At 45.9% G+C, this 23,423-nt stretch overlaps 1 non-coding gene across 1 annotated transcript; it reads left to right on the top strand.

Annotated features, from left to right (window-relative positions):
- The first annotated feature begins 19,961 nt into the window (after nucleotides 1–19,961).
- On the top strand, nucleotides 19,962–20,033 carry TRNAG-ACC. The gene has a single exon. It is a non-coding gene; the product is annotated as a tRNA-Gly (tRNA).
- Nucleotides 20,034–23,423: the final 3,390 nt, after the last annotated feature.

Below are 23,423 nucleotides of genomic sequence, written 5' to 3'. Positions count from 1 at the left end.
TTGTAGGAGCTGTTTAGGGCCCAGAAAAGTCTCAAGGAAGAAAAAAAAATTACGTATGATAAATCTGTGCCTTCATATGTTCTGTCAGTTATACAGGAAAATGGTGAGAAAGCAAGTGCACATCATTTCATCCAAAAATATGTATTAAGCATCAGTTGTGTGCACTGCCCTGTTCAAAGCACTGTGAGAGGGTATGAAGGTAAATAGGAAAGTGACCCAGCTCTCAGAGAATGTGGCGTCTATACATCCCTGAGCCTGCAGATTAGGGTTCCCATTATTTAGATCCAGAAAAGTCAAGTGTTAAATAAGAACATTTTGTTTGCCATATGTATTAGCTATAAAAGTCCACTAGTTTTTGCACCATGACAGACTATAATTTCTGCTAATCAGTCTTTACATACCCATTGTTCTTATTTTGTACTTAGCAGTTTTGATCCTAAATCTTTTTCCTAATAGCAGCTAGTTACTCCAATGTGTTTGTGCTTTTGGAATGTCAACAAATGTTACATCACCAAAACAAAGGCCCTCTTGTTTCCATCTGGAATTTTACTTTGTCTTTAAAAAAAAAAAGTGCAGATTTAGGCTGCCTTATACAAGTAGTAATTAGCTATTAGAGAAAAGAACAAAACATATTTTTCTGAGTCTCCAGTTGATATAAAAAATAGCTGTTTCTAAGCTTTCTGGCCATGCAGCTTTGGTTGTAGACTCCATGAGCCATCATTTATAAGTATTTCATTTTAAGGAGCCAAATCTTAAAGTGTTTTGCAAATATTTTACAGGGTGAATTAAGAGATGCAGGTGGTTTCCAACAGATTACAGACACCCTCTTTGAACCACGCCTCCATCCAAGAGAACATGTTTCTGTTGGATTCAACAGAAACAAATCTGTACATAATTATTGCTGCACATCTCCTGTGGGTTAGGGCTCACTCAATCCTCAGGTCATTTTCCTGTACTCTCTTCTGTGTTACAACCTTTATCAATATCGAGCCTTTCTCTCCCATAGGTCCAATTATCATTTATTTATAAGTGCCATTAATCACTGCCCAAATGGGTTACATTATTTTGTGTTTAGAACAACCCTTCTTTGTTCATGCTAAATAATACCTGATAACTTGGGTCGTGGCAGAGGAGAAGCAGCCAACGAAGAACTCAAACCTCTGGTGACAATACCGCCTTTTACAGTGTGAGGTCAGTGAAGTAATGGTTTTGGAAATGAAGCCTCAGAGAAGGAACAAAACAAATAACCCAGAAATCAGATTTGGAAACACATAATTGACAAGGAAATGTATATGTGTCACCCATGTCTGGTCCAGTTGGGCGTAATAAATGCTTTTAGATGAAGATGAGAGACACAAATGGATCCATAGGCACTATCTCATTATCCTTTACAACATCAGTGAGAAGGAGATGCCAGGTATCACCAGTTTAATTCATACCCATTATTCCAGCCAGGAAAACAGTGATTTTCACATGCCCTGCGTCTACCAGCAATCAGATACTGCATGATGGAAGTTAGAGGGCCGAATGGGAATCCGGAAGCTGGGCTAAAAAGACGATAAACATACCTAAATCTTTCATTTCCTTCCTACAGAGAAACAGGGGAACTCTGCAGAGGAAAATGCTCATGTTGTCTTTTGATTTGTGGTGATGGAGATGGAAATAATTAGGAGAGAGAGGGAAGTGGCATTCATAATGTGGATGCAAATTTTTGAGGCAGAGTGCATTTTTGCCTGACAATTTCTGGAGGCAATTTATTAAGCCGTTTGAACTTTATATGTCCTAGTCTTGAGAAAGTAATGAGTTTGTGATTTTAATATGCACTCCCTCCAGGCACTTTCCGTGCCAGCGGGACTGCTCTGCACTACCAGTCAGTCAGGCCAAGCTCTCAACACATGTAGCCTGGCAAGCGGTCCTCTCCAGCCCTGCCATGTGTATTTTATGGTTAGAATTAGCTCCACAGGGGACACTGCACAGGCAACCCACATTCTCAGAATTCCTGGAGTATAAATGAACGAGGCCTTACAGCTGTTCAGTGCTTTACAATATTTTATATATGTATATATTGTTTAAAAGCAATCTGCAAAATCTGTAATCTGCAAAACAGGCAGAGAAGGTAACATCAAGTCCTTGGGACCAATAAAGAAACTGGAGACATAGTTACACAATTTGACTAAGAGCATGTGGTCAGGACATTTCAGAAAGTGACGGAAATCCAAGGTTTTCTGACTCCTGATCCAAGGTTGATTTTGCAAAACCACATTCCACACCCCTCATCTGCCCTCGTATCTCAAATTCTGGCTTTCCTAAGAAGTGAGGTAACTGAGGAGGTTGTCATCAGGCTGTCTTGAAGAAGAACAGAAGAAAAGCCCTTCCGCTGTGTTTGTCTTGCTCTGATTCAAGTTGGCAAGTCTGTTCCTGCCTCCGCACGCCCTCCCCACCCAGTCCCCTTGCCTTAAAGTGAGACCCCAGGGAAATGGAAACCTAAGCTCTGCAAACTGGCTCAACCACTACTCCGTGAGTCTATTCATTTATTATTCAAAAATAGTTATTGCGTATTTCTTATAGGCCATTTCTCCCTCTCACTTCAGCGGAAAAATTATCCCAATCCCCAAAGCTCTGGTCCATCTTGTTCAAACCCCTCCCAAACTTGCCTTCATCAAACATCATCTGTCCGAGCTCTGTACTCAGTATCTCCTCACCCCAGAATCTTTGATTAGTATATAAATGTTTCCTTGACCATAAATCCATCTTCAGCTTTATTTGTCCCCTTCTATTCAAAGCCAAACATTACAAAACAAGTTGTCTCTACTCCTTTGCCTCTCATTTATTTGACATTCTACTATAAAGTCATCTTACTGTAATCTGGCTCTGTCTCCACCTCTCACTGAGTAGTTCCTCACTGCTGTCTTCCTTGTCATCCTTCGGTTCGCCTCTTACCCAGTCTCTGTAGAATGTGACCCTGTTGACCCCTCCCTCCTTGTTGTTTTTTGTGACACCCTTTCCAGCTTCTCTTTGTCTCTTTCACTGACTTGCCTTCCTCTTGTCGTTTCTTAAATCCTACTGTTCCCCAAGGTTCTGATCTCAGCCTTGACCTTTTCTCAGAGTCTAAACTCTCTCCAGATAATCTCCACCAATATCTTAGTTTTAACTGCTTCCCCAAATCTTCATCTCCAGCTCAGATATATATCCTGAATCCTATTCGTACTGTACTCCAGGTGCCTGTTGTTTTCTCAGCCCATCATTTCCTCACTGTTCACATTCCACTCTTAGAGAACCTGCCAGCCCACAGCCTGGAAGGGACAGCCCTAGGGCCCCTGTGAGCCCATTCTCTGTCCACAAGTGGTCACCTAACCCAAACTGAGCCAACGAGAGTCCCTCTCCCTGGAATTTATGACCCAGACTTGGAGACAGAGGTAGAGACAAGTAGGCAGAGATCTAAGTCGTATGGAGCTGAGCCAAGGTCAGCCTCTTGACAACTCTGAATCCATATAATCCACGTTCCGGGGAAGCAGTAACTCAGCCTGCTAGAAAAGCTTAGAGGATGAAGCAGAAATGAAGCAGAACAATCACACTGCTACATGAAGGATGGAAAGAGCTACAGACAAATCTCTAGTATGTGGAAGGCCCAATTCTACCCCCAGATGTTGGGTTCTATGAGGTTCTTCTTAACCCCGCAACAAGCCAGGATTCTGTTTGACAGCTTTATGGGGTTTCCTGACCACATGGCCAATTTATCTTTTGTATACCAAACTCCTTGCTAGAAATATCATTTTAAGTAATCTTGAGACTATCCAAGTTACTTCAAACTCAGTATGTCCAACCCAGAATGACTCATTTCCTGCACTCAGCACCATATCCAACCCAAACTGTATTTCTTATCTTGGAGAATGGAACCACTTCTCCTTAAAGCTACCAGTTAGAAATCTGGACGTCTTCTAACCTCAGGCTTCTGCTTCTCACTCACTCTTCATGGCCAATAAATCCTTGAGGCAACTCCCTCCCCACCTCTGAATTGTTTCTGTGTCTTGTGATTTCTTGCTTATCTTGCTGCAGTAACCTCATAAATTTTCGTAGAGCTAAGTTTTCTGTAGAGCAAATCTTCTGTAGAGCTACAATGATCTATGTAAACTGCAAATATGCTAGTGACTCTCCTGGCTAAAATACTTCAACGACTCCTACTTTATCCTGTTAGAATAAAGCCCAAACTTTTTAGCATGACATCCAAGGCCTTTTATAAACCATCTCCTGTTGACCTTTCTAACCTCATCCCTTATCACTCTCCAATGCTCTGCGTCAGTCACCTTGAATTATTACGAATTCCTTGTATGTCATGTGCTCTCTCATCTACGTACCTTCACATTTATTGCTTCCCCCTCCCCCCACTCCACACATCCGCACTCTTCTCCTCAGCTGGGTGACAGCTATCTTTCAAGAGTTTCTTTTGGTGACATCTCCTCCAAGAAAACCTCAGTTAAGTATCCCTCTGATGTCACCTCAACGGCCCTCTGTCAAAGAAGTTAACAAGATGTAACTGTCTACTCTTTTGTCTCCTTTTCAAAACTGTGAGCATCTTGAGAGCCGCCCAAGTCATCGTTACAATCACAGGTGCTTGGTTTATAGTGGAGGCTCAGTACACTTTTATTGGATAAATAAGACACCAAGAAGATGTAACTGCTGCACTCAAAGTCCTCATACAAGTAGTGGAAAATGAGAAAGCCCACGATCATGGCAAGTTCTGTACCAGGCAGACTCAGGGAACAATGAGAAAGTAGGAAAGAACAATTAGTTCCATCCAAGGGCCTTTAGGAAATAAGACAGGGGTTCATGTTTGATGAGAAAGTGGAAAGGACCGGGTGAGGCAAAAGAGGAGAGGGAAGGGTGTTCAGATGTTTGCAGACAGTGCCAGCCTACTGATCTTTCACAAGTTGCAGAAGCAGCTGCGTGTGGATGTACCACTGTTTAGAGGCTCTCAACACTAGATTCATAAAACAAATGAACTCCGAGGACGCTAGAGAGCTGTCTAAGCAGAGGAAACCCTTTAAAAAACATTTCAAACTATTGCAGTACTTGAAAATATTTTGGATTCAATAAAACGCCAAATATGTCTCACTCTTGGAAATTTTCCCTCTTAATTTTGAAACACATGAGTAGTGTTGAAGAAATTAATCTGTACTCTCAAGTCAACCACACTTACCTCATTCAGTTGCTGTTTTAGAAGAACTGTGTATTATTCCAGGAAAATTCAGGGTCCTTATTGTCAGCTTTCAGACTTAGAAACAGGAAATCAGATTTTATCTCAAGTGTAACTTTAACCTCAGGATTTAAACATTTCCAGTCTAGATTTCATCAAAGGGCTACTTCAATCTCCAATCCTTTGAAGTATTCCACTGGGACAAAAGCTCTTCTGTTTACATTGCACAGAATGTGCCCATGGTATCTCTATAAATCTTCAGTCAAAATGACTCCCAGTTCAGAAATATACACTTATAGTCTTACTCTTGTGGAATCTACCAGAAATTAGCCTACAGGAGGCACTAAACTTTAGATCATTATAATCACCAAGAACCATTGACTAACTTGGAGGAAGATTTTAGTTACTGATAATTTTAGGAAAACTCCTCAACAAAATTAAAAATATGGATTTTCCTACCTGCAATAACAGAGAAAGAATATAGATTTACTAGAAAGTAAAATACTGAGTCTAAAGGTTGCAAAATGGCTCTCAGTCCATATTATTCATTGCAACTCCTTCAGGTCTATTGGAGAGGAATTTAGGGAGTCAAAGAGGAAGATACAATTAATATAACTTGGTTTATTCAGTTACAAACTGCTACTGTAAATAAGTCTGCTACTGTAAAAAGTCCCCACTAGCTGAAAAGGAACAAAGCTCTTCGGTTTTAAGAAGGGGTCATGGTAGCCATTCTCAGCTAAATCTCATTTCATTTTTTTCCCAACGGTTATCTGCCAACGGAGGAGACTTGAATCTGGAATCCCATTGTGTGGTTTTCACTTGAAAGTGACTTTTAACATCCAATAACTGCAGAAAAATGTTGCCTTGTGAAATATATATTCTTGTCCATCTCTGCCACATTTTCCCATCTCCCATCTGAGTTGTTAACCAGTTGATTGAATAGGCGTCTTCAGTGGTTAAAAATGCCACTAAAAGGACAAATCCCCCTTAACTGGCATCAGTATATCTTGCTCTATGGACCTTTTTGAGAAATGATGCAGACCTTATTTAATAACCTAGGAGAAATGACCATTATTCTGCACTAGGATACAACACCAGTGCAATAAAGCAGGTAGGTTGCATAGCTAGAAGCCTAAATCCAACTGAGATGACCTTTCTAACGAAATGAGCATATACAGATGGCCTACCACGCTGTTTTGAATCATGGTCAGTCTAGAATTTAAGGAAATATATTTCCGTTTCTTTCTCTAACATCACATATTCCTTTGAAGGTTGCTCATTCTCCAAAGAGAATATCACAACTATTGCAATCTTTTAAATCACACAACTTGTAATTGTGAGTCACTGGCTGAATCATCTCATAATGTAGCTAAAAACCTCTCATCTTATAACACGGACCTTTAATTCCTCCACTGGTAATTCAGAAGTGAGCTTGCAGCTGTTGTATATCACCACTATTGTTAGTTGTTAAAAACATGTCAAGAGTTTTGTTTTGAGGTGGGTTTTTTTTCCAAAAAAAAAAAAAAAAGGCTTAGACTGAAATAAGACATTGCCAGAAATTCATAGCAGGAAAGCAATGCTTTTAAGCACGAGTTGAAATTTCAAATTAATATTTTAATAAATTTGTCTTTATTTGGCTCAATTTCACTTGGGATTTGGCCCAACAATCATCTCTTCAAGATACTCTGAATAAATCAGACAACGCTAAAAAAGAAATCCTAAAAATTATATGCTTTACTGAGTTCTGAAAACATTTCGAGAGCAAAATAAAGTTAGTAATCACACACTTGTAAAACAAGAGAAAAATCCTTACAAAATGCAGTCAGGGAAAAAGCCAAAGAAGCGTATATAGCTTTACCTGACTTCCTTTGTCAAAAGACCTCAGGGAAAAGAGAAGCTTCAAGCCTCTGCTGGTCATTCTTAGTCTCATTCCCTCCTGAGGAACTGGCTCTATTAATATTGGGTCATTCCAGCTTTGTGTCTGAATAGGAAATGGAAGAACCCTTTCTTCTAAACCCACGCCTTTGTTTAAAGGTGTCTTTGGGAAGAGCTGGCCTCAAAACCCTCATTATTTTGCTACTTACCAGTCCCAGGGACCAGCAGCAGCAGCATCACCTAAGAACTTGTTAGAAATGCAGAATCTCAGACTCCGCCCCAAACCTACTAAATTAGAATCTGAATTTTCATAAAATCCCCAAGTGACTCAAATGCACATCAAAGTTTAAGAAGCCCTGTTAGCAGAGTGCTACTATACATCCCCACTCTGAGACTTTCCACCCATGAACCATCAGAATGGATGAATATCTTAAGTTCAAATTAGATTTAAGCTAAAATAACCCATCTTGCTCCTTTATAATTTTTTTTATAAATTTTGAAAACAACAAGGCAAAGGATGAATATTATCCTTATTGAACCCTAGGCATTGAAAATCTACTACAGGTTTCTGTTTGGAATCAGATTCTACTTCTCAGTGTAGTCGAAATGTTTCATTTCACTACAAAATGGCTCCTATCAAACCTCTCCACCAAGCTTATCCCTCAACAGCTGTAAACCCACCCTGGTTTGGACTAGTCTTCAGGGATGTTGGCAAACTGGGGAAATAGTAGTGCTCATTTATCACATGCCAACAATCAATGACAAGTTTTATCAGGCACAGTGCTAAGCCTTTACCTATATAAACTTACTGAATCCCCGAACAACCCTAAAAGATAGGTTCTATCATTATCATCCCCATTTTAGAGATGAAGAAACTGATGCGTGGTGAGCTTAAGTAACTTGTCTCAAGTCATAAAATGAGACAATGGCAGAGCTGGGATCTGAAGCCTATTCCAGAGCCCAGACACAGGGTCATGAGGCCATATTACCAACAAATGCCCAGGGTACAGTACCTCTGCCCGTCACAACAGCTCTGCAAGGTAGATAGTGTGACACTGAGAAAACCAAGGTCTCAGACAGTAGCAAATGATGATGCTTCTGTGTTAACTACCACCCCCCAGGATTTCATGCTACCTTCCAGCCATGTTCAATATTGCAAATCCCTGCTGTTCCAAATAGGCTGGCTATGACATCTCAACTTGGTACAGTTAGAACCCAGGAGTTCAATTCCCTTTATCAGTGTAACAAAGGTAAGAATGCCTCACTTCACACCTCCTCCCCTCCAGCTATATCCAACATGTGTATTTTATGCATATCCAGCACTACAGATTTTACAAGGCTGGGTTTGCAGCCCTGTCAACTGTGATTCTTTGTATATGCAGGTCAAATCCTGATCCTGAACACATGCATCTACCAAAGTGCTCACTCTGGAGGGCCTCCTTGCTGCCTCACTAGAAAGCCATGTTTTGGTCATTAATATTCTGGTCAGACAGGAAATCCTCCTGCAGAGCTGCTGTGGAGGGGGATGAAGCTTTGCACACACAAGTAGTGATTTTATTAAAATGTAGAAAAATTGTTGAGAAAACAGAAATGTGGTGGGGGCAGGGGGTTGCCATAGCAACTTAACCATTCTCTCAGTTTTCAAAGAGCGGGGAAGACCAAGGACTAGTAAATAAAGAAAAGGAGGTGGAGGAAGTCTGCGTGACACGTGATCGCAAGTGGAATGAGACAGCTCAGAGAGAGCTTCAAATCGACTGATGAGCTGGGAAGCAGAGGCAGTCCTTACAAGGGGATGCCCTTCCTCTAGGTGTACGGAGCCTGGTAGAGGCAAATCTTTGTCATCAGCTTTACAGAATGGCTCAGCCATAGAGGCCACCAGACAACGTGGCCCTCGACAAATGGTTTATGGATAAACGAATATCTCTCACAAGGAAGCGTGAATTCTCCTGACACCCTTCTGGGAACTGTCCACCACGATTCCTGTGCATATTTTAATGCATTGGTCCTGGGATCACCACTCCTCATGCTCATCCCTCACTGCAGGATTGTTGATGGACTCCAGGCAGATCCAGAAAGATTGGGATCATCCAGAACTCATAATGCATTAGATGAACTCACATGTAACAATATAACAAGTTCAAAATATATTATTAAGGGAAACTAGGGTAAAAGGATAGCCTTTCTTCAGCACCTTATAGGTTACTGAGTACATGCACATTATCCCATTTGATGGATGGGCACAGCCTCAGCAAACTGGGATTACTCAGCCCTGTGGTAGCCACGAAACCTGATGTGCAACCCAGACTAAAATAAGGTAATTAAACTCACCTGCCTGCAAGAATTTTCCATCTCTCCTGGAGAACTGAATTAATGTTGATGGTTTACATCATTTTCAGTCTGTCTTCATCCCACATTGTGACAGCTTGAACAATGCACTATCCCCATTAATTAACACTTCAGTTTTTTGAGATTCGTGTGTGTGTGTGTGTGTGTGTGTGTGTGTGTGTGTGTGGAGAGAGAGAGAGGGAGAGAAGAGAGACAGAGACAGAGACATGTCCATGTAGATACACACAAGAAGCTCTACATCATTTCTGCTAATGGAGAGGAGTAATGCTGGAGATAAACAAAAGATTGCCCCAAAATCATTTTAGGACTTTGTAATGCATGACACATCGTAGTAGAGACTACTAGCAGGCAGATGTTTGAGATAATTTTTAAATGAGACTGCATTTTCCCCCACATACTCTGAAAGAGATAGCAAGGGGAAGCTGGTTGGGGGAATGCAGGTGGGGATTAAAAACTGGCCCCAGATAATCCACTGATCACCTCGCAGAGCAGTGAGCCTCCACACATACATCTGGAGCAGTGTCCACTCCAGCTGCCTGCCCACCGGTCACATCTCAGACTCAAGCCTCATACACCTTGGGCAGGGCTTAGGAAAGCTCACATTGTGGCTGAAGAGAGAAGAATTGTCAGAGAGAAGCTGCCTTGCCAGGCAGAGTAAGGGCCTCCTCAGACCAGATAAACATGATGGACGAGAGGGAAGGTTCCGGATGAGACAAAGGCACACTTGATCATCATGTCCCAGGATGCTCTTCCTGAAGAACACTCACTGAAGCTAAGCACTTGGGGAAGGAGGTTTAGTAAGTCCACAGATGTTCCAAACAGTACATATCAGGTCATCAACACAGGGGAGAAAACTGAGATTCAGAGAAGGTAGACCATGAATTCGAGCTGTGCACCAGGTCTTCGTCTGGTACTCTCAGTATTCCTCACATTTCTTGAGGTGGTAGTTGCAGCAGGATTGGGCATGGGGAGATAGATACTCGCGAATTAGGAAGACATTGCCACAAAGTTGAAATGAGAGGTATCTGTGGCTTTGAGCTATAGGTTTGCAGGTTTGGCTGGGACAGCCAACAAGGGGCTCTGATATTTACAACTGTGAGCTATGAAGCCACAACTTGTGGGTTTCCTGCAGGCAAGTCAACCATGAAATGATTGAAACGGCCCATTTCTACCAGTCATAAAATGCTGCCGACAATTCTCCCTAGTCTTAATCATCTTCTCTCCCTACACACACACATAAACTCACACAATGTACTTCTGTTATTTCCCAAACCTCTCCTTTCTCTTCCCTTTTCTCTTATTTAGTCACACACAGCCTTTCACTTCTACATCAGCTGCATTTATCTATCCAGGGCAAGCGTTTGAACATCTGTCCAGCTAAATCCCAGAGCTGCAGTTGCCAAACTGCTCCCTCAGAGACCACACTGACTAACAGACTGCCAAGAAAAAGTTACAGTAATGATAATCACTATTTAATGGGCACCTACTTACCATGTGCAGGACACCAGGATCATAACTCACGTGTTCAGATTCCTGACTATTTCCTTCAGTCCTTATCTAGGCAACAACCTTGGAAAGTGTTACTGTCCCTGTTATAGAGATGGGACCCTGAGACAGGGAGGGGTGGGTAACTCACAGAAAGTCACAGCGCTGGTAAACGGCTGGGCTAGGGAAACGTGCACTGCTTCTCTTTGCCTGCCCAACACTGAAAATCTATTTGACATTGTCTAAGTTGTTTTCCTCAAGAATACATGTTTCATAATGAGATATTTTAACTGATATTTTAACTGATTCAATATTTGGGTCATGATCAAGCTGTTCTGTTATGTAAAGAATCTTCTTTGTTTTCTCAGTGATGAATTTACATATGCCCTCTCACACTCTTCATTTCTGCCAATTACATGAATTTCATAATGTTCTGGCATCCGGCCACCACCTGGCCTCTTTCTCTGGTCCTCTTTTCCCATCTTAATTTCACACATTGAGAAGGTAGACAGGACTGAATGAGCTAGGTAGCTCACTTCTTTTAGTTCCACAAAGCCTCTCAAGTTTTCCCCACAATCCTTTGAACAGCCTCTTCTTCATGCTTCCACATGCTCTCAATCTCCTTACTTTCCCTTATTCTTCAGTCTTTTTTTTTTTTTACATAGCCAACCACTATGTAGACCCCATCGATAGAGCACTGTCTCAGAATTCTATGCAGATGGCTCTCAGGGGTCACTGCAGCCTCCAGGGAGCTTACCCCTTTTTGGGAGGGGGAGGTCTTACCCTCTTGGTGTCTCCATCTTTTGGCTTCCTCGACACTGAACCACCTTGCTTCCCTTGAAAGTAATTATTCTTCTTGTGTCATCCTCTTCATCTGCCTTTCCCTTCAATGTTCAGTTTCCAAGGTTCAGCCCTCAGTCTTTGTTTCTTCTCCTACAATCCCTTCCTGGATCATCAAATTCATTCCTGTGGTGTGACTCTCTGGTCTCACCTCCCCAATCCATATCTCTAACCTTAGCCTCCCTCTTAAGCACCTCCACTTCCAACAATCTGCCAGGCATTACCGCTAGGATGACTCATTGGCATTTCCAATCCCAACCGTGCAAGCAAATTATTCACCATCTCTCACTGAACCAACCCCTTCTGCCTTCCCTATTTCTAATAAATACCACCTTCCATCACCCAGGTAGAAAAATGTTTTATACTCTTAGATTCCTCCATCTTCCTTGCCCATCATATTCTATTAGCTTTAAAATATAAAGAGATTCTACCTACATATCTCTTATTGCTACCCTGTTCAAAAACCTTTGGTGGCCCTCCACCGTCTGTTGGTGAAGTCAACTCTCACTCCATCTTTGCATTTCATCTCTCCATTGGTAGCCCAAATCAACCCATCTCACCGTGGTTTGCTCCCACCAAACCAGCCACTGTGCTGTTCTCAGATACATGCCAAGCCTTCCTACCTCTGTGCTCTGACTCATGCAGGTCCTGATACCTGCCTGCCGCACCTCCTCCAACACACGTGAGGTCTTTCCTGACCTCCCTGCCTAACGTAATGAGGCTTCTTGAGCTTTTGTAGTAACTATCATGTTCTACTCTGGTTTTATCTGCTTATTGGCTTCACCTTCTGAAGTAGCCAATGAATTCCATGCTTCAAGCATCTCTGTTTTCCCACAACCCTTACCTGACTTGTACGTGGCAGATCCTCATTACGTGTCTGACGAATGAAATTGAGCTGGGACTCAGCAGCTGTGTGGGAAGCACCAAGTTTCCAGGGCCCTTGCCTCACCTGAAACCAGGAAAGATTCTCTTATTTGTGCCATTTCCCCATCTTAAAATTGAGCCTCTGTGTTCCCCGATGGCCTGAATGTCAGCCATTAGCTTCTGCAAGCAGTGAGATCCTGGGAACAGCAGTCACATCTACGGAGCACTGTCCGCGCGTAGGGTGCTGTTCTACACACGCACCGGTCTCAACTTCTCCGAACCTCTCGGCAACCCTGCAAAGTAGATACTGTAATCCCCATTTTACAGATGAGGAAACTGAAGCACAGAGAAGTTAAATGACATGTGTCAGCTCAAATAACTAGAATGGAGGGAACCAAATTCTCACTCAGACCCTCCAGCTCCAGAACCCATGCTCTGACCACAATGCAATCACGAAAAGCAGATTTAAAAGGGGGAGATTTTACTTGTAGGTTTTGATGGCCAAAATCTCAAGACCCACAGCCTGGGTTGATCATGATATGTATGACCTGACCTGTACAGATGTGTATTTGAGTGTGAGTATATGGGGCAGGGGGTGGAGTTGCATTCTGCTATTTAGCTGGTGTTTCTATATTTGCTATTGTTTCCCCAACACAAACTTCCTGAGAGTAGACAGTAGCTCCCATGATTTTATTTTGTCACTTCAGTCTAATCTAGGGCTTGTCACAGAGTGGACGATCCACAGTTTTAGGGCTGAATTGTATTTTCATGGTATGAAGTCAGTTCACAAGCCATGTGTCTCCTTTAAAGCTTCTGTCGTTTGCCCCGACACACACCCAGTCTCTCCCAGAGCAGGTGCAGGTCGGTAAAATGTAAGCAAATCAGTTCGGAATGTCAAAACAGGATTTAATCAATTATTAATTTGGGGGAACCAGGAGAACAGCAAGTAAATATCCCAACGAGGTCATGCTATGAAGCGCGTGAAACTCTCCCAGACTTAATACTTAATTTAGACTTACTGTCAGAATGACTTTCCAGCTTCTCAGATCCAAGCCAGAGGCCATTAGACATGGCTTGGAATGATACTCAGCAGCCATAAAGGCCTGGTGCAAAGGCCAAGACTGAAGGAAGGGCCACTTCCCCAGGAGAGGTGTCCAGAGGGCAGAGGCCAAAAAGCTTCTCCAAGGAGACCAATTAGCTCAAGCACAGGCACCAGAGAGCCTGAGACTTGACATCTGGATAAGTCAGCCTGCCAAGTCAGGGCTTGGTCAAATGATGCCTGGCTCGGACCAGAATCAGCACCAGCCTCCTGCTGCTCCGTTCTCTCCAGGCCAGCCAGAAGGGAGATGCAAGCTCACGAAACCCCACCTAGGGCTGAGGTGAGCAGGCAGGTCACTCACAGTTGCTCTCTGGCTGTAACAAAATTTAGGTGTCAAGACCACAGTGAATGCCAACAAGAAAAGAGAATGGAGAATGGAGGAGTGGAGACACAGTGAGGGAAGCAGGTTGAGAGCATGAATTCCCCAGCTCATTCAAGTCACCCCACTTCACCTGCTAGTCCTTGGCACACATTATCATCTTAGCCACCATCCTCTGATCCCCACAGGCTGCCTCCTTGTGGCCTCTAGAACTGGTGATTCTCTCTCTCTCCCCAAGCTTCTGCCCAGGGACCTTCCTTCCTTGTACTACTGTGCTCACAGCCTCCTGTTTCCTCTCCTCTGATACCTCCCTGAGAAGGAAGTATCTGCTCCTTGCTCATCATCCCAAGGATATGAAGCAGACTCAGTTCCCAGAGTCAGGAAATACATGGAGGCTTCAGATATAGAACCAAATCTCTCAGTCACTCCATAATGCTCTCAGAGCCCAGTGGGAACCAGCCACCAAAGCATCTCTCATCAGGCTAGGTTCAGACCTCCTGAAGAGCACCCACACCACCCAGGCCCCACCCCAGGGAAGAGTCAGGGCCCAGGCAGGTCCTAACGTACTGAATGCTCAATCAGAGAGCCAAGGGATGGGGGTGGGTTCAGCTGCCTGCAGAGCTGACTGATGAACCCGTGCCAGCTACCAAGGGAGGAAGTGCTGCCAGTGAGCACCAAGTAACCCTGCAGCAGAAAAGGAAGTGGCTGGGGGGTGCTCCCACCTCCTCGCCAGCTAGGGCTGGAGCCCCTCCCCCCTCCTGCTACTTAGCGTACAACAGCCTCCCAAGTGGGCGTAAGTTACGCTAAGGGACACATTCTTTTCTATTCCTCAAATTTTTTTTTCCAGATCCAATCTGATTTTAAAGAGCATCAAGGGAAGCCCTAAATCAGCACCTTTGACTTGGTCATTGGGATAGTTTCAAGGAGAGCTGGTGTATGGCCCGTTCATTTCAGAGACTCTTGGTGGCTCTCCATCCTTAGCAGTCCCTGGCTTCTTCAAGCCCAGTGTTGGTGACGGAGCCCCCAAAGCTTTATGAGACCGCCCCTTCCGCTACTGGACAGCTCCCCAGCAGCTAAAAGTTGGTGAACTCTCATCCTGTGCCACACTCTGTGCTGGCCGCTTCTCTAACTCTACCAGGTAAGTACTGTTATGGTTTCCAGATCAGATGAAAAGTCTTGCTTAGAGAAGTTGGCTCCTTTGTCTAAGATCACAATAGCTTAAAAGTGGCAAAGCCAAAATGTAAACTCTGAGCTCTTAATTAGATCAGGGTTGTGAACTACAGCCCCTTTGGGGATCAGTGAAACTGTGCCGGTCTAAGAAAGACAGAGGGAGGTGGCATCTGTGATGATCTGGTGTGTAACTTCCTTATTCAGAGGAGGCAACTGCCACCCAGGCTCCATTTCTTACTTCATGAGAGAATATAAACCTGGGTGATCAGACCTTTAGATTTTCCAAGAGGTTATAAATAGGGATTTGTGAACATAATTTCCCAATTTGTACTGATTATTGATACAACTTTTTTAAAATCATGGTGCAGGCCAACACTGAGTAGGTCTCATAACCACATCTGTGAGCAGGTTCCTGACCGTGCCCATTGTAAGTCTACTGTAGAGCCCAGAGTCTTAACCACTGGGATTTACTGTCTTAAAATGATCAGATAGATGTATTTCTGCCCAACTGGAATTTTTCTTCCTGTTATTTCAATCTACTGGCCTCAGTTCTGCCATCAGAATCACCCGGGATTCCAAAACACTGTTCTCCTGAATTCTCCCCTAAATACCCCAACCCGTTCAAGCATCCCCTCTTGGCTGGTTTGCAAGATCTTTTTTATGCTGTCCCCAGACACACTCCCACCTGCTCCCAAGACTCCCCAAAATCCACTGCTTGGACCTGAGCCCTACCCTTCACATCTGGTCTGTGCCCTACAGAGCAAGTCTAGCTCCCTGCCCAACAAGACCCGTCCAAGAATGGAACCCAAAGTCACTTGGCCTCTTTGGCAGCTGAGGATTTGCCTCAGGTTAAGTGAAGGGATCCTGGCGCCCCTCCTCAGTGTTGGTCGTCACTGTTATGGGGAGTGACGTCCCCAACTACCAGCCCCTCCCCACCAGGGTGCTGAACAATCACCCCGGTCCTCACAAGCACTGCTCCCGGGTTAGCCCTCTAACTCCTATGGCTGTCAGGCCCACACTTGGTTAATCTTCCCTTCAGAGAAGGCAGCCCATGGCACCAAGGATCCATCGCACTGAGTTGTGAAACAAACCCCACCCTCCCAATAGTTGGGGAGATTTTTCTATGACTCATCACACTCACTCTAAGATTTGCCCATTGCTTAATACTCACTGCCTAGACATACCACGTGAGGACTCAAAGCCTGGCTAGAGCGCCATGGGTCAGAAGCAAAGGGGATGAGTCAAAGGCGAGAACCTAGAGGGTCAGAGGAATAACTTCAGCCCAAACCCTCCACACTTGACAGCCGTGGGCTTCACCATCTGCCGCAAGGTGGGGGCCTCTTTTGGTTCCAGTCCCACCTGCCAACTTCCCTTATGAAATGGGGAAATGCAGATCTGGCGAGCTGCTGTGGAAACTGAGAAAAGCAAAGCAGCCCATCCTCTACTCTCGCCCTGCCACCCGGCCTTCCGCTGGGGCCGGGACTGAACTGAGCAGCTGGGTTTTCCCCTGAGCAGTGACTCACAGATGTCATCTCTCTGGCACAGATTCTCTAAAAGGTCCTAGCTGGGAAGGTTTCCCGGTGGCCAAATGATCCTTCACAGCTGCTAGCCCGGCGACGAGGGATTCCAGCTGGTGCCAGGTGACAAAGAACAGGTCCAGGCTTTGTCCCTTGGCTACGGGACCGGTCTGTCCTGCTCGCTAGACACAGGATGTAATTTATCAGCAGGTTTACTATAGAGCACCCAAGCTTTCAGCCCATCAAACCGCCCCAGTAAAAGCAGATTTCTGAGAGGGCATCTCAGCCACCAGCAAAGAGCATCAGCTTTCCACCGAGCACAGTGCAGGGAGGTCCTGGAGTTGTCTGTGTGCTCCGCAACCCCCAAGTGCTTAGGCATTCACATTGACAGGGGCCTGCAGACTGGACACATCACCAGCGACACACCATACAGCACAAAGTGACAGGTCTTCACGCAGGGTCATGACTAGGCAAGACCACAAATTCTACCATTGTTTTAGTAGCTGAATCTTCATTCCAAACATTCTCATGCAGAAAGAACCTCAGTATTCAGGCAGGTCCAAGGGCAGCTGCTCAGGTGGGAACCAGGGCGGAGCCGGGAACCATCCTTACTCAGACTCCCCATGATCCCCTCCACCCCCCAGGGGTTTCTTAGCCTCTTCCACTGAATTCCCAGGGCTCACCCTGACACGGTTGAAAACCCACTGCTCTGGTTCAGTCCTTCTTTGTACAGAGGGGGAAAGTGAGGCCCAGAGGACATGCCGTACATCTCCCCAGGTCACATGTTAAATCCGTACTACAAATTCAGCCGCAGAAGAGAGGGTGTGTAAACCTAGCTCTCGGTGAACTAAAACATCTGTACAAATGGCAGCTCCTGCAGGTGGAAGGAGTAAGTGAATACACTCTAAGTTCATTTTAATTCTGTCTCAGCCACTTGGTAGCTGCCTGTGCTCGGACCAGCCCCTCATCTCAGCTGTCCTAAGGCTGGGGCTTGGTCCAGTGGCCTCTTGAGGGCTCTCTTGCTCAAACTTCATCCAGAATATTGCAAGGTCTCAGCAGAACAGAGCCTCAGAGAACGGGGATCCAGACGAAAGTTCCCATCCGGTAGGCAGGCGCCTGTCAGGCTGTACCTGGGCCCTTCCACTCTCCCCACCCCCGACCCCCACCATCCCACAGGCTCTGCATTTCTCCCGCGGTTTTAGCCACGGAGCCATCATCAGGCCACGGCTCGAATGCCACAGAGAGGTGCTTTATTTCGGCTGTGGGAGTGGAGCACAAAGAGAAAGAGGAGGCGAGGATGAAGGAGGGGCAGAGCCCTGGGAGGGAAGGCAGCACCAGGGGCCTCCCCCCTGCAACCAGGTCCTGCTCAACCTCCTCTCACCCCACACTGCTCTGGTGTCCTATTTCCCTCCCTCGGCTCTCTTCTCTCCTAGGTGCAGCCCTGCACCTGAACCCTCCTCACCTGCCAATGATGCTCCTGCACGCCTTACCTTAAGGAAGCCTATCTCCTCCGCCAGCACTCAGTTGCTGCCCTTGGAGGCGGTGAAGGCTACTGTTCCCCAGACCCCTCTCCTCAGAGCCACTCCCCTCAGCTTTCCTGCGCTAATCCCTGTAATGAGGCTCCTGGACCTGGCTGCAGCACCAGCTTCCCTTCCGTTTGAGTCGTCTGTCAATAGGCTGGCCCTTCCCCAGTCATTGAAAGCCTTGGCACCTGGCCCCCGGGCGTCCCCTCAAGTCCAGGCATCACTGTGATGTCCAGGCTCCTGGGCACTGTCCATCCACCACCTCTGACCTCTTCCCCTGCAGGATCCTATACCTTGACTCCACTTGGGCAACCCACCCAGGGCCACATCCTGGACTTCGATGAGACCTACTGCTTGGGAATTTTAAACTCAAACGTCCCACTCTCACCCAGGCTTCAAGCTCTCTCGCCCCGAATCCCTCTACACCTTGTCTCTGCATCATTATTGGCACCTTCCACTCGTGATTACTCTCTTCTCTCTAAACCTATCAGCCACCTCCAGTCTTCACTCCTGCCAAGAGGTGGCCCAGAGCCCTTGATTATTGCTTTAAGTATTTTCTTGCTAAATTTTCAGCCCCAAGACCAGAAGTTCTGCCCCATCCTTCCTTCCCCGCAGGCTCTGGATAGATCTCGGTTTGCATTGGTGAATGTCTTTCTGTCCCAGGCTCCAGAGTCCCCTGACTTCATCCAGCCCTCACTCTCAGCCTAAGCCAATCCCAGCCCAGCCTGGCCTCTCTCTCTCTCATCAAAGAAGTGTCCCAGGTCTTAGCTGATCGCGCTCCCCCCGCCTGTGCTCTGAATCTCCCTCTTATGTCCTCCCTCTAGGAATTCTCTTCCTTATTTTTTTTGCATCCTCGACTACTCATTCTGGACCCATTTTCCTCCATAAATTTCTTCCATCTAAAAACACCCCAAAACTTCCAACAGGACACTTCTTCAATATGACATTTCCTCCCACTACCACGTATTTTCATTATTTCCTTTGTATTCAGATTTCTTCAGAAGGTGACTCTGAGTCCTTCCCCTCCCTCATTTCCCACTCACTGCTCTATCCATGGACTTGGCCTCTGCCCAACACTACTCCACTGAAACTGCAGCCCCCGCGTCGCTGACTCCAAGTGCGCAGTCAGTCTCACCCTGCCTGACCTTAGCTGCCTGTGCCACTACCGAGCCCGCCTCCATCCAAGAGGCACCCCTCTCCCCTGATTTTCCTTCTGTATCTCTGGCCACGCCTTCTCCATCCCCTGTGTGGCTCCTCCCTCTCTTCTAGGCCCTTAAATGTTCCTTCTTCTTTCTCTCCTCTTCTGCCTGCTCCCTGTCCCTAGTGCACCTCATCCATGTCAGAGGCCTCACCTGTACAGAGTCCAGATCTCCCTCAGGATCCAGCCCAGAAATCCTACATCCTGAGCTCCAGGCAGGAACCTCCCGATCCCAGTGCGCTTCTCACTCGGGCATCCCACGGGCCGCTCAGACTCTACGAGGCCCACACAGATCACTGAGCCTATGACTCCATCCATGCAATATCTCTTGCCAGTTCACACGCATATCATCTCTGCCTGGACACTGCAGCAGCTTCCCCGCTGACCTCCCACCACCTGCACTGCTCCCTCCAGGCCATCACCACCCGCAGCCAGAGGAGCCCCCACACCCTCAACAGGAAAATTCAATCATGTCATCCCTCTGCACAAAGTCCCTTGAGCCTCCCTGCTTTCAAAGTAAAGTCTGGAGGTAAGGGTATAGCTCAGTGGTAGAGCGGGTGCTTACCATGCACAAGGTCCTGGGTTCAATTCCCAGTGCCTCCATTAAAATACATACATAAATACATATATAACTAAACAAACCTAATTACTCCCCCTCAAAAAAACCCAAAAAACAAAAAACAAAGCAAAGTGCAAATAGCCCTAGAGAAGACTTCCAGACTGTGAGATCTGACCCCTGCTCCCCTCCCAGTGCATCTCTTTTCTATTTCTTGTAACTTATGCTCCATCTAAAGCATGATGCACAAGATGAAAGACTTAAAGTTCCCTTAAATCTTCCTGTTGTCTCCCTTCATACGTTCACCAGTGCTGATTCCTCTTCCTAACTCTCCCCATGCCCAACTAACTCCCATTGGTCCTTCAATGCTCAGCTCCCAGCCATTGATTCCAGAAGCCTCCACAGCCTCCCCAACCCCTGCTCCCTCTGTGCTCCCACAGCACCTTGCTTTCCCCTCCAGTGGCACCCCTCCTGCCCTTCAGGAATTGGCTGTTCACTAGCCTGTCTCCCCATGAGGTTTGAGGCCTTGGAGACTGGCACTGGGTCTTACCTGGGTCTTCCTAGGACCTATAGGCCAGTCACTGCTCAAGACACTGTTATGAATAAATGAATGAATGAAACGATCGAGGCACTGAATTTCCAAGAAGAATAAAAATCCAATTTCTCTGGCACTTTTGTCTTTTTCAGTGCCCTCCTTCTTGTCCATTCACCAAGGAGTCTTGGGGGCATGGGGGAATGTGGATTATTTGACCTTAAGCTTCTCTCCAGGGTACCCACTCTCCTTATTCCCACCCATCATTCACTGGCCTCCTTCTTTCTCCCTTCACCCATCAGTGACTATTAAGGGCTTGATTATTGAGGGCTATTAAGGACTAGTAAGGGTACAGGCCAGGGCACTGAGAAAGGGCTTGTCTTTTTTCTTTGAAAGAAAGACTCATTCTTGCCCTTCCTTGCTGGGGTGACAGGAAACACCTGAAGATGGCTGACAAAGCATTATGCAAACAGGTCAACCCAAACCTGAAACCAAGAGTAGTACCAAGAAAGGAAGTGTTGATGGGACACACAGAAAAGTAAGCCATCAACCGGTGTCACTCTGGAAGACTTCCTAGAGGTGACCGCTCAGCTGGGTTTTCAAGGAGGTGGGAGAAGAGGAGGGCAGCAAATAGGGGCCTGGATATCATCACACAAGGAATGAAATGAGCAAAGGCAGGGAGGACAGGGGATGAACCACAGGCCATGTTGAGTGTAACAAGGTGTAAGAAGGTGACCTTTAATGAGGGTCTCTTAAGAGCCAAGCAGGGAATTCTGAACTTTCATGAAAGCAATCTGTAAGGGAATGGAGGTAAAAGGAAGGTGCCCTGGACCCTGCAGGTGTGAGGTGACCCCAGGATAAGGGGCTAGACTCCGGATATTGGAAATGGATAAGAAGGGGCCAATCCCAAAGCATCCATTACAACTCCCCAACAGTATACCAAGGCCAGGGGGCAGGGCTGGGTCCTCTCCTTCTCACACAGAGACCCTGTGCAGGGCTTTGATGACTGACTGTCCCAGGCTTACCCTGGCCCCAGCAGGCCATGGGCTTTGTGCTGCCATCTAGTGGTGGTGGAATGGAAGGCCAGTCTGAGTGGTTCTAGGACCTGCTGAAGAGGGTGTGGCCGGGGAGGGAGGGTGTGGCGGGTGCATGCTAGAGTTTGTTGAGGCTCTCTGGGGAGTGAAGGAAGAGGTGGTGACACTGGGGGTTCCTCAAATCCGTTACTTCTTCTAACAGGGTCAATTTCTTTGCACTTTCAGTCGCCCCTTTTTGGCCACCAGTTAGCACAGGGCTTGGTACAGAGTAGCACTTAGTATTTTCTTGACAATAATAATGAATTAACAATTGTTGGATGCCTACCATGCAGCAGGTGCTTATGTATATTATCTAAATTACTTCTCATAATAACCCCGAAGTGAGGATAGTATGATTTTCTTTTAATGGGAGAGGGAACTGAAACTGAGCAATTCATTGAGTCACGTGGTGAGTATTTATTGAGCATTCACTACATATCATATGCTAGACACTGTGGCCTGGAGGGGAATGCCCCTTAGAGGGGAAAAGAGAAGTGCTGCAAATAATTCCATAGTAATTAGTGAACTGTAATTGTGATGAGTGCCCTAAAAAGGAGGAAAAATACAAAGTACTTACAGATGTTCACTAACTCTTGAGTCCGTTTGATTAAAACACATGCACTTCATCCAGCACGTGGCAACAAATAACCAAATGCTGAAACACGCGGGGAAAAGTGAGAACAATTGTGTTTAGAAGGAGATACCTAGTGGAGCCTACTTCTCAGGGTGTTCTTCAAAGGTTAGCAGCATCTGGACAAATTCTGGTCAACACACCAGATTCTCGGCTCTTTAATAAATGTCCTGTGATGGGCAGTACCTCCATTTCTGTTGTGTCAGAGGCATGGGTGGCCTTGTTAATATAATTTTCTGGTTTATTAAGACATTCAATTTCAATAACAAAAATGCACTTCCCAAATAAGTGGTTCTAAAACCCTTGGGATTGCCTGGGGATCTTTTAAAATCCCTGATGTCAGACTCTCATCCCAGACATTCTGATTTAATCGACCTGAAATGTGACCTGGATACCAGGAATTTTAAGAGCTCCCCCAGGAGGCCAAGTTTGAGAGCCACTCTTGAAGATCCTCAAGGATCTGGCCTGGGAAATGTAAGCCTGAGGAGAGCATGGGAGTCCTGTAGCCAGGGATGTGCTCCTGATTCTGAAAGACAAGACTAGCATGCCCAGAGCAATGGGCTCTGCTGAGCTCTAAGTCAGTCAGCACCCTGTGAGGTTGTGTCCACTCACTCAGCAGTCTCCTATCACCACTGTAGCATTTGTGCCTACATCGAGCCCGTGTCAGTCCATCTCTGCCCTCAAGGATCTGGTTGGGGGAGATGGGTTTAAAATGTTCAAGAGACTCTTGTGTGATTGGAGGTAAGATGTGGGAAGTCTGGGGTACCACAAGGGCACTGCAGTGGGGCATCTCATCTGGCCTTCTGCATCCTTTCAATTCATCTCTCTTGTCCAATCCTCTATAAAGAAAACTCAACCAACTTGAGTCTGTGGGGCACCCATTACATGCCAGTCACCAGGTGCCAAGCACTGGATACCCCCTAAGACAGTATGGATGTGAATAAATGGGTCCCTACTCTCAAGGAGCTCACAGACTGGGGTGAATGAAGCCATTCCCTCCCATCCTTCTCATACAAAATAGCAGGGGGTGAATCCTGTCACTGAGTAGAAACCAGAGCTGTAAGAAATCGGAGGAAGGTCAGGTCAGCTCTGATACCCAGGAGGATTCTTCACAGCAGACCTTAAAGGATGGTTGGGATTTCAGATGGGGAACATGGAAGAAGGGGAGAACATTTCACTTCTCACCTATTTTGCTAGACTC

This window comes from Camelus ferus, chromosome 9 (assembly GCF_009834535.1).
Source record: "Camelus ferus isolate YT-003-E chromosome 9, BCGSAC_Cfer_1.0, whole genome shotgun sequence".
In the NCBI taxonomy this organism is placed as follows: Eukaryota; Metazoa; Chordata; class Mammalia; order Artiodactyla; family Camelidae; genus Camelus; species Camelus ferus.
This window is presented reverse-complemented; position numbering and strand designations above follow the sequence as displayed.